The sequence below is a fragment of the Vanessa cardui genome, chromosome 2 (assembly GCF_905220365.1).
Source record: "Vanessa cardui chromosome 2, ilVanCard2.1, whole genome shotgun sequence".
In the NCBI taxonomy this organism is placed as follows: domain Eukaryota; kingdom Metazoa; phylum Arthropoda; class Insecta; order Lepidoptera; family Nymphalidae; genus Vanessa; species Vanessa cardui.
This window is the reverse complement of record NC_061124.1, coordinates 2,655,607-2,668,385: the sequence shown is the minus strand read 5'-3', so window position 1 is coordinate 2,668,385 and position 12,779 is coordinate 2,655,607. Positions and strand designations below refer to the sequence as shown.

At 31.6% G+C, this 12,779-nt stretch overlaps 1 protein-coding gene across 2 annotated transcripts in view; it reads left to right on the top strand.

The window, feature by feature from the left end:
- Positions 1-12,779, top strand: part of LOC124535854 (putative uncharacterized protein DDB_G0282133) — a 53,089-nt gene that overhangs the window by 3,332 nt on the left and 36,978 nt on the right. The window contains exon 1 of one of the 2 annotated variants that reach the window (XM_047112247.1): positions 12,083-12,236. The exons of the other annotated variant lie outside the window; for it this stretch is intronic. The gene's annotated coding sequence lies outside the window, so the exon portion shown is untranslated. Of the gene's footprint in view, positions 1-12,082; positions 12,237-12,779 lie in introns of those variants that run through there. 2 annotated transcript variants of the gene reach the window in all.

The following is a 12,779-nucleotide window of genomic DNA, read 5'->3' as shown; positions in this document are numbered from 1 at the left end:
TGAACCTTGAGATAACAAACAAATTTCATATCTATCTATACATACGGGTATTTGTTTGCTAAACGATAATTCCGATACAAATTTAGAGGTCAATGTGATAAGTGAAAATTAAAAATTTCATTCAGAAAGTAATATAATACCGTTACACGTTATAGACGAAATGTCATTCATTCAAAAGAAACGATGCCAGTATTTAGAAATACAAGTTGCCTCCCGCTGACCGTCTAAGCTCCAACAATTCGATTAACATATGTAACGCTTTTACAATAGAACAAGCGAACGGAGAAGACTCACGGAATCTGTCGTGTGATTTATATCGTTTCACGGTCAGTATGGGACGGTATTAACCGGTTCGGAAGAGTCGGTTCGCGATACGAAAAAAGAAGGCCCCGTGGTCGTTGAATTTCGAGGCCGTAACCCAATTGGGGACCAGTCACAGGTACGTTTTGTAGTACACTTTCTCCGATGCGTGACGCGCTCAGACTTGGACATTTCACCAGAACACCTGTTTTGTGATGAGATTTAATGCAACATAAATGTGTGAAATATCGCGACTATTCAATACGCGGTTCGTAATTTCTTTGATGAAAGTTTTGTTCAATGAAGTTGTTATTGTAAGTATAATTATATCCTCCTTCGTCCAAATCAGCGTGACAATTTCTCGTATAATTTTCTCAGTTTCTATTTAGACTGAAGTTAATGTTTATTGAGCAAATGTATTGCGGTCATAATAATAGTTAACGGACGTGGGTACAGATTAAATATTCCAAGATTTTCTTAATTATACACCTCAAAGTTTTAACGCTTCAAGTAGGTTTGACGATAATAGAAAACGATAATGTCGGCAGCATTGACCTCAAAATTGCAACTTGCGTCCAATTTCAATGATTTAATGTTTAAAAAAAAAAAGAAGAAATAAAATGTAAACGTAAAATTACTCACGGTTTGCGAGAAACATTAAGATAATGACCAGCAATCATTGGAAGTGATAGCAGATAGCCCGCAAGAAGTTGCCTGACAGGTTTAGAAAAGAATGACCGCTTCAAAAAAAAGACGTTAAATAACTCACAAATTGTGATTTTTCCAGTACCTTATAATAGGGAAGCGTTACTGTTCGGACCATTTATTCTACTGATAAACATTGCTAGTTACAACAAACTCATATATCATTCAATATTTCATTATTAATTTCCAAACGACTTATACTCGTAATACAGCTTAATTACTACAAGTAGAGTGACTAAAAATATAAGGGAGTGCAACTGTTATTCCGTGGTAAGCTGCTCGAAAAAGGAAAAGTATTCTTTTTTTTATAATATTAAAACTTATACAAGAATCAATCTACAAAATTATCGAGTAACGTTGACTGATGTTTCAAAAAAAATCCGTGAAAAGATTTTGTCATTGTTACGATAATATGAGATCATTTGAAGATAACATCTCGTTTAATTTACTATGAAGACAATTCGTCAAAAAACACTACCATGTATTATGTATTGATCAATTTAAGTGTTCGCATAGATTCACAGTGAGAACATCAACAAAGTTACATTCTATGACTCAGAATCATTAGTATGGAAATTATTCTTGTATTACATACTATTTTTCATGATTTTAAAAGATAATGTTATTTTTTACCGCTCTTTGTATTCGAAAAGAGATTACGTCATATGTTTGATTTATAGAATATATGCTTACGTTAACTTCTACATCAGATTACTTTGTACTATTTTTTTATTGTATAGGTAAGAACAGGCAATTGGTGGTACTTGGTCGTAAGTCATGATGGCGAATAGATGTTAGCGCTTTAAGAAACAATATTAATTAATAAACTCCGCTACTACACCAACTTCGGGAGCTAAAATGTTATGTACTTTTATTGGCTCAGCTATCCTTCAAACATAATATTACTAAGTCAGTAAGAAGTAAGAATATTTGCTGTTATTATTACTTATTACTAAATACCATAAAGTTAGGTGTTCATAGATCACAAACAAAGCCTTGAACCTTTTTCACACTAATACGTTACAAAGGAGTAAAACAGGATAGCAAATTATTGGTTGGAACCGGAAACATCTGTTCGTATTGTCTTCAGTGTTTCTATAGACTGCTTGCCCCTATCGTCGTTATCTCTTCAGGAAACCCTAAAAACGTGTGATTATTCACAACGACTTATCTTTTTAAAACACTACGTTGATAGTTGAGGAATTTCTTACAAATAATATTAAATTTAAAATAAGAACGATAATAGCCAGCAACCACTTCCGACTTTATTTATTTTTCGAGTAAAAATTATTTTCTTCATTTTGTGATGCAAATATTTCACGCAAAATTCGAAAGGATTCGAAAATTTTGTAAATATGTATGTATATCTAGCAAACTAACTGATACTATAGTTATTATTTAACATTGATAATGAATTTTGCATGTATGTTTAAATGTACTATCATTCCGTTTATTTATATTGTAAAATGGTGATTTAAGAATCGGTTTTGATTATAAGGTTATTATTGTTGGTGGAGGTGGAATGTTATTAAGGGATGGGACTGACATTTAGTTTTGTCGATAAAAAGTCCCAAAAAAAATCATAATAAAATAGTATCTGTTGATATTTCTAACAAAACAATTGCTTTGGGCGCTGGTAAACGTTTACTACCAGTAGAAAGCAATACTATATATATATATAAAAAAACAAACATTAAGGATCTTCTAGAAGGTTCTAGAAACCACCAACACATATAGATTTATTATTATTTATTGTAACCATTTTAATTATTAGAACAAAAGTGCATCTGTCACGTGTTCTAATAAACTCGACGGCTTTTATTAATGCATCCTGTTGTGTATGCAAACTCGAATCACAATTAGATGTAGAACAATCCATAGGTTTTGAATTTCAAACGGAAATATTTCATTCATTGCTAAATACAGCGGGTACTATTTCTTCACATCGTAATAAAACAATAGAAAATCAATTGTTTATAAACAAACTCGTGGAGCTTATTAATTATTCGTGCGGTTAGTTGTAGGTATAGTTGTTGAACTGTTTGCTGCTTTGTTTGATTACAGTATGACTATTTGCATGGAAATTATAAGAAGGATTTTATTCCAGTAAACAAAGCGCTATGAGAGTGCAAAAGGTCGTATGTGAAAATTAAGTCGTAATTAAAACTTGATTTTATGTCTTATTTTTAAAGTACATATTTGTATGTTATGTTTTATATGAACTATAACGATCATAGTGTATACAATTAATGGATTGATTTATCTCATTCTGTATTCATAGCTTAAATTTATAAACGATAAATAGGTGTGAAAGTAAGAATATTTAGTTTTCAAGCTTCATATACTTAATATACTTGTAAATAATTAATCAAAGTATAATAAGAATAATATATCATATATAAGCTTGTTGTCAAAAAAGAGGTCACAGAGTTTGTAAAATCACCGTACTAATCGCTGCAGAAGTCGTTATTGGAAGATGGTGCATGTCATAAAGTGACAATTTTAAACGTCCTATTACAAGTCCAATTGAATAAAGTATAAATAGATGTATTGATAGCATTGGAATGCCAAATATAAACTGAACCATCACAAGAATGCCAATATTTTTTTAAGACCAAGTGTTCAAAATGTTTTTGACCCTCTGTTGTGAATAGAAAATTGGGTTTACCAAACGACAAAATGTATTCATAAACCGTCTCCGTTTAACAAATGAACAATGACTTTTTTTCTTTCAATCGTTTCATGTATTTCTATGCATTGAATTTCGTTCTTAATTTATGGCCATGTCATTAAACAAGTGGAATTTCCTACACGAATGCAAAGATAATTTGTAATGGTATGAACTAAAATAAAGTATGTTTACGTTGTTGTATATTTGCCCAGATGGTACGCTATGACGTTGGCAAAGACGTAAGGAATGCGATAGGAAAGTGTAGTATACTAAAGTGCTTCGTAATCAAAGTATTTGGTACGCGATAAGGACCATTCCATTTTATTTATTTACTCTTTCCTACTTGGCTACTGTGTGTACGTGTTTTGAACGTAATTCCTTTTGTTTATCATTGTCTGATAAGTAATTGTATTACTAATAAATAATTTAAAATAAATCGAAATTCCATCCACACCTATTTATTAATGATATTTAAGCAGTTTCTTCCGCTTACAACCATTTACATACAAAGATTTGACACGACAAGACCCTTAAAGGCCAGCAACATACCTGCAAACCCCCAGGTGTCACAGATTCCCAAGTCGGTGGTAGTTGCTTTCTGCCAGGCGAAATATACTATTTGTATCTCTCTCCCACTTGGACATCATCGACATCATAGCATTGGTTGACCATCCTCTAGATGGCAATGGGTTAATGAATAAACGCAATGAAAATATTATAACCTATATATATAAAAGCATCTACATAAACAATATAGATTTCACTCTTGAATACTCAACTCTTCATGCTAAATTATCGGCGTTTAAAGGAAATGAAGTTAACAATATAGTTTAATGTTTTTTTTGCTATCTCTACTCTTAATCATCTTACGCACACTAACATATGTTGTAAGCACGAGGGTCACTCACTCATGGACACCGATAATAATACAAAGTAGAGGGGCGCACCTTCGTTAGTGAATAGATACTATACTTATAATTGGACACTGATTACTGATAGATAAATGCCATACAATAATAGCTTCAATAAGCGCATTTGAGAAACAAATTCCTCGATTTGTAGATCCGTATCGGTTATAATAGATTGTGAAACGAATTTCCATCAGATAGTGGGTAGCAAGGTCGAAATCGTTAGTCGTTTCCTAATTTTTATTGCTTATGCTTATAGATCGAAGAGGTTTTGAAATCCACTTCTATTTATAATTATTTAGAACAGATACGCACCCATAGGTACGAAAAGAAACTTAACCATTCCTTATCGTAAGTTATATCAACTTTTGTAATTAAGTTGTTATAGCTTACTTACTCTTGAAGAACAGAACATCACAAAAAGTATTGTACAAAACTAAGTATCCGTCTGGGCATGCTCCACTGCTAGAGTAAAGCCACAAATCCATTTGAGGTGTGTAATGTTTGGTGATAATTCCACCCCTTTTTTTTAATGCCAGTTCTCAGTAGCAAATTTAGTAGAATTTGATTAAAATTAGATACTTCCAGGTTTCCTCGCGATAGTTTACTTCACAATTTAAGTATATGGAAATTCGGTGTCCTCGCAGGATTTGAATCTATAGTTATCGGTTTAGATACACGCGTTCTTGAGCCATTTCGAGTAAATACAAAGCATTGTTTCTAAACTAATGGAAGGTATACTTTTCTATTGTTATATATATGTATACCTAATACGTTGTTTAAAAAATTCTTGTATCAAATTGTGTCGACATTTGGTATTAATTGGGTCAGCTTAAAACCTTACTATTCACGGTCCAATCGATCACGATCTACGTTGGTTGAGAAACCGATCATTAAAACTATTCCACATTAGTTCACGAACTGTACTCACTATGGATTAGTGTTGTCCCTTTAAGGCAAATAGTTTTAAAGTACTTCATAGACAAGGTCGTTGCTGTTGAAGAATAACAAGTCGGTAAAGAAACGGTTTTAGAATGGAATGTAATCTAAATTGCCACTAAAATTAGGAAGTAGGTAATAAAATAGATTTTTGTTTGACAGTTCTTAATGCTTTTAGAATTTATTAATAAAATTAGCAATAGATTTTGATAACAAATGAAATTACTTTCTCTTCGACATTCGATACTATGCTAAAAGTTACAATATATGTATTTTATGTAACGTAATTTGATTTTCGAATTAAAATTACAATAACTGACCTAACAATTTTATCTGATACTTAATTACTTTCAAAAACTACAGTTAAAATCGAAAATGTCGTATGTAAAAAGTTGAGTTTCGAAACTGCATAAACTCGTCTTATTTTATAATTTTTGGACTGAATTATTTTTTACCAAGACAAGAACCTAAGAAAAAAAAGTATTAATTCTAAGTACACGATTTTTATACTAGCATTATGCTATTTCGTTTTCAATAGTAGCAACAAAACGTACGAAGGTTTAGCGAGATTTGTAGCACTAGCGTTAAAACCTGTTTACCGGGTACATATGTAGTCGACTCCTTTATTGGCTTCGGAATAAGCCGAAAATAAATAATAACTAAGTATATAACAGTCCTTGGTCTGCCCACATCGCAACTGGTTCACAAATCCAATTTAACTGTACCTGTAGTTCTTATTGAATGTATCGTTTTAACAATAAAATGAGAATGTTACTGTGTTCTATTAATTTATATAATTGATGTATTTTTTATGTAACATGCTAAAACATTTTGTATTTTATGAAAGCATTAGGTATATCGTATCGATGTATGGATAAGTGATCATGCATGGCTTATTAAAATCACAGAAAGAAGTTTCTCCCCTATATTGTACACTTTTAACAGTTCATTAATTATAAATAAATACATATTTGTTTATAAATACAATTATTCCACTTAACTGTTTAAAACAATTTAATTTCACTTTCAAAGTTACGATAACATCTTCGTCAAAATTCACACATTTTTTTTCGAAAAGCCATAATTAATTTCACAGATTATCAACGATTAAATGTTAATATTGTTGCGTTTTGAGTGGTTTTAAAGCCAGTGTAACTACAGGCACAAGGGACATAGCATCAAAGGTGGCAAGCCCATTGTTAATGTATTGAGTAGTTTAAGTTCTTACAGCACCAATGCCTAAAGACGGTGGTGACAACTTAACATCAGGTGGCCAATTTGTCCGTTTGCCTAACAATTTTGTAAATATAAAAACAAAAGATGAGTACATGGTAGTAGATAAATATACAAATATCATGTACGTAACACATATAATGTATTTCAATATTAACAATTTAAATAATGTCCTTAAAAAGTAAATAAAATGTTATAAAATGTAAACACGGTTTAAAACACAATTTTATACAAAACGTAAGCAATACTGGTTAAGACTACAGATTAAACAGTCAGTCGATGCTCAGTCTGGGCTACTTCCTAGCACGCTGGGCATACTAACCGACTTCAAATCATTGAGTGAAATCAACGTGTTCGTACATCAAAGTTTTATTTATAATATAAAGCCAAATTATTATCTAAATTTCCATTAGACCCTTTGTCTCTTTGCGTCCTATTTACAAATAAAAAGATACGACAATCTCGCTGCATACAATACAAATTTGTATACAAATAGTAATTAATTTCATTCCGTATCAGCTCAGTGGAGCTGAGCTGCTGCAAGAAAATATTTCGGACAAATTTAATTTCTAATCGGCAAGGAAATATAAAAACCTAATTGTGACGAATTTGAAAAAATTCAAATCGTATAATATTTTAATGGAATGTGTTCAAATTGAGCGACATGATGCCTCAAAAGATTATGAGAAAGGTTGGTGGACTAAATAATTTCTCGTCACATCCGTTATCTGACACCGGAGCACCGGATACATATGTGAGACTGGGTTTGAAGAGGAGATAAACATTATGCAATAGACTCAGAGATCTAGTTCGCTAGTTACGAAGCATAACATAGGTATGACAAATAAGTTAAAATATCGGCCGATCAGAAGTTTAAACTAAGAAACTAAACATTAGCAGACAATACACGAGACAGTTGTACAGCACGCGCAGGTGACGTACCCAGAGCATAACAATCAAAATAAATATTTGGTTAATCGTCCACGTGTCATGTCAATTAAGTTTTACGTCAGTGTTACCAAAGTCGTATGAGTGACGTAATTATAATTTTATCCGTTTGCTCAATTTTATGAAACGTTTAATGGAATTGCAACCAAATATGGAATTATACTGAAATTGCTTCATCTTTAAAAGGTTAAGTAGACGTTTTGTTTTGTTATTCGTTTGTTTTTTCTTAATAACGCAGGTAATTGTTTCGATCTCGCTGGAGATGTTACAAATGTTTTGTTTTTTGTAATAGAAATCACGTTGCATAACTTCGATGTATTCGTCTCGGAATATCGTGCGAACTATTTAATTTACATTGCGTTATAAGCATGTAACGTTCCAAGCATCAATGGCTTATCCACGTCTTGAAAAACTACGCAACGGGTTAAATGGCTTAAGAATTTATAATGTTACCTAGAACCAGTTTGCGTAGAGTCGACAAAAAAAGAAGGAAATCCTTTAGTTTAAATTATTTGAAATATTAAATTAAAAGAAGAAATCTTTAAAGTTTGTTTGAATATTTTTATATTTGACATGTACTGAAATCGGAATTGTTAAATCAGTTTAGTTTATTCAGTGTGAAGTTATTTTTATTGCTAACCGTACAGTGGTTACCATAAACAAGTACAACGCATGACCTGTTTCTACTAGTATGGATATCCGGTTAGCTTATAAGTAAGGATAATGGGCGCATTGCGTTGCTGAATAGGAAAGGTCCGGCTACGGTGTTACTAACCTAACGTTATGGAAATAAATATTTCCAGTAATAAAGTAATAGATAATTACGGAGAAATATAAAGAAATGCTTACTCTCGATAGAAATTTCTTTCTAGAAAATCTAGATCAATATGATCATTGAGGTGGTAGGACAAAATGAAAAACCGTATTCAAGCTTCTTGAATAAAGTAAACTTTTATTTCATTTTAAAATTGATACGTTGATGAAATTTTGTCATAATTCCCAAATGGTATACATAAAAATAGAAAAGGTATATCAGATTTTATTGCATTTTTATTTTGTATATTTAAGTATCTCATTTATTGGTCATACATAATTTTATGGCACAAATAGATTTATCGCAATTCATAATTTATAACTTTACAGTAAGGAGGTCACATATCAATAATTTTTTTTTATTGTTTATAAAATTGTTAAGTAACAAATATAAAAATATTCTTAAAAATAATCAATGTAAAATTTACAATTTGCGTGCCGTTTCAACTATAGAAGATAGAATGCACTACTTAAAAATATTTAAAAACAGTTACGATTTAAAAACAGATAACGTGAAAAAATAATCAACGGTAAAATAAGAAACTAGAATACAAAAAAATTAAGCACTGAAATAGATATTTTTTAGATTGAAAGTTTAACGAAACACTATTTAATTTTACACGAGCCATAACGATGAATATCAATGTCATTTTTATTCCTAGAGGTTATATTGTCTACAGTCTTGGTGATGACCTGATAGTAAGTGGTCACCATAACAGACAATGAAGCAGTAAGAAATATTAACTATTCCTGTTGTCCTCAATTTTCGCGATTATTACACATTTAAATAAAACTAATTATAACGGATGAATCGCGTATATTAATTATTTTTAAACATCCCGACGTTTCGAGCACTTTGCAGTGTTCGTGGTCACGGGTAGACACAGTCTACCAGTCTAAACGTCGGGATGTTTAAAAATAATTAATATACGCGATTCATCCGTTATAATTAGTTTTATTTAAATTAACTATTCCTTACATCGTCAATGTGCCACCAACCTTGGGATTTAGATGTTATGTCCCTTGTGCCTGTAGTTGCACTGGCTCACTCACCCTTCAAACCGAAACACAACAATACTGAGTACTGTTATTTGACGGTAGAATAATTGATTAGTGTGATTACCACCAAGTAAATTATTTTATTATGTAACATATATAGATATGTCCGTTATATTAAAATCTCAATATACCCTCATAACGCTCAAAATGTCATTTCAATAAATGTAAATATCACTATGAACACTTTAAAAGTTTCTCAGGGTACTTACGAATTTATTTGATCATAAGTTTGTCATATTGTGCCCAAATTCAATAAGCGATGGATAACAAATACGTAGTACTAAAAAAAGTCTTAAAACACATAGTTATTATAGTTGAATTTCAAGAGTACTAAAATAAAGACGCACCAAAAATCTAACATCAGATATTGCGATAAAAATATACACATTTCTCTTTAACCGCTGATAAAGATAATCATTTATCTGAAGAGCATTCGTATGGAAACTCAAGTCAAATATTTTATGAAATAAACATTATTGCATGTAATATAGAAACGTTCTTATTTTTCTCAATTAAACCAGAAAAAGTAGACATCTCATCAGACCTTAAAGGTTCTTTATAAAAAAAATCATAGCTTTTGTTAAATTATATAACAGCATATCTTGCTTGGTTCAAAAAGGTTTAATAAAATGTATGGAATGTAACAGTCATCACAGGTAGACGGTCGAGTATCGAACTGGTTTTCACTGGGAGTCTTTTCTTTTGCCGTACCTATAATATATTTTTTAATTAAAGCTTAATTGTTTTTCATTTCTTCTTAAAATCAAATATCTCTGACTTTAAAATCTTAATACTAATAATAATAAATTACCGCACAAACAAAGTCATCGTATTTAATAACATTCGTTAAATATTCGATCAATAGAAATATATCGTTACGGATCTATTCAAACTATAATAATCCACTTAAAGCTGTATTTTAAATTAAATAAGTTTTAGAGGTTGGACTTTATAGAGGCTAAATCGTGACCAGACCATTTAAATAATCAAGGTGGTCAAACAATATGGTATATTGTAGTACCGAAATTTTGATAACACGCTTATGACACATTCAAGGATATTGTTGACCTCAAGCTTTACAATGTGTATTTAGAGATATGTGACCTATAAAATACTTGAACTATAAAAAACGTATTCAAACAACGGTAAGCTGTTAAAGAATACTCAAATCTGTATTAGAGAGCTTCAGGCTAGGCTTAGACCACAAATAGTAAAGAATCGTGACCTAGGTGTTTTAGACTTCATTGTACGTTGGTGATCGACTTGAAGCAACGTCTAAAAAATTACAATCACATTAACTGTCATGACCAATTTATATCCGTTTTTCTGACATCAAAAGATTGAAAATCAGGCAAACACGTCTTCATATCTTATTTTTCGATAAAGAAACGTAGCAAAAACTCGACTGTCCCAGTCTTATCTCAATTGTCGATCAACAATAATATTTTAATATATTTTGCAATTTTTTTCGTCTTGGCGACGATCTCTATCTATGACCACCCACGTTTTATTGGCATTGTTTTTGCTTCGTACCTGATCTTAGAATTTGGTCATTGAACCTCTATCTTTATATCTTTAGAATTAAAGATACTTCGAAAGGGAGTAAAATCAAATTAATAGCACCAGTTTTAATAATTGTTTTATGAGTCTTTTGTTATGTTCATGATGCATTTAATGACTGTTTCTTAAAAGGATTATACTGGTCTTATCAGTGCTGACGTGATTCTATTTTTAGCGAGTACTTGACTGTTATATGCTCAGCAATAATAATAATATTGCGTGCATTTTATATTGAAGTAACATAATTTTAAGTGAACACAATACTTTTACTTGGTAGCTAATCATTTCGTACTATAAGATATTTTGTTTTCCATCTTTCAACGTCAGATAAACTGATTAACTTTAATGAGATAATTATTGTGCATTATTAGAAAAGCAATTTTGAAAATGTCAGCTTTTAACTACACACAGTTGGATTAACAATAAATACTATGCCACTGATAACTAGAATTTTCAATTTATTTAATACATTTATGCAAACCGTTAGTATAAATTTCTTTCACACGTTTGCGTGTTTAATCGTCATTAATTGAGGACGGTGCGTGCTGTTCCAACTGATCAGTTACGCTTTTTAGTATAGAGGACGATCACGCCGCTATGGACCTACAGCTTCACGCCTAACATAATTATTAGTAGGTAATGTAAAACGTCGCATGGTTTTCTGCACTGCAATTTCTTGACATATTTTCTTGGTGCTAACGTAATATAACTCCATCTACTTGTTTGAAAGTGGATGTAAATTAATATCCTATCCACGTAATCGAAATCATTGGAACATGCCGGACAGTCGGTCAATGTGTTTTACGCATACGGTGCAACGTTTCCTGTGCCCGCTCTGCCTTGTAATCACTAATCATAGATTCAGAATGTTCGCGTGTCATATCGCTTTTCCTGAAAGAAAAGTGGGATATTATCATATTTATATAAACGAATCGTCATGAAATACTTAGTTACGTGTTCACCCATCGGACAGGTCGTTCGGCCTCACCGATAAGTCCCAATTGTTGATTTATTTGTAACTGTAAACGGTAAATCGTATTACAATAATATTCAAGAAAGAACTATAAATAGTTATTGAGGAACATCGTTCAGTGTTAAATGTAAGCATCTTGAATCTTCTAAATGATAATGATGACTCATACCATTTCACTAATAAACATTAATTGGTATCAATAAACAACACTATCTCACTAAGTAGTTAGTTAATCATTGTTATTTAAGCCTTTTACGACAAGGCCTCACTTTAATTACTCAGTTGTTGCAATTGCACATTTTCTCATGTGTTACGCACTATTTTCCTTTGTAATACGAAGGACGCTGTCTTATAAAATACAATAGTTCATTTGTGTTATTATATTTTTGTATATTTTATGAATATATGATGAGATGGCCCAGTGGTTAGGACACGTGCATCTTAACCGATGATTGCGAGTTTAAACCGAGGCAAGCACCACTCATAGTTCATGTGATTAATTTGTGTTCAAATTCATCTCGTGCTCGGCGTGAAGGAAAACATCGTGACCTGCATGTGTCTAATTTCATAGATATTGTGTCATATGTGTATTCCACCAATTGCTACATTAGAACAGCGTGGTGGAATATGTTCCAAACTTTCTCCTCATAGGGTGAGGAGGCCTCAAGCC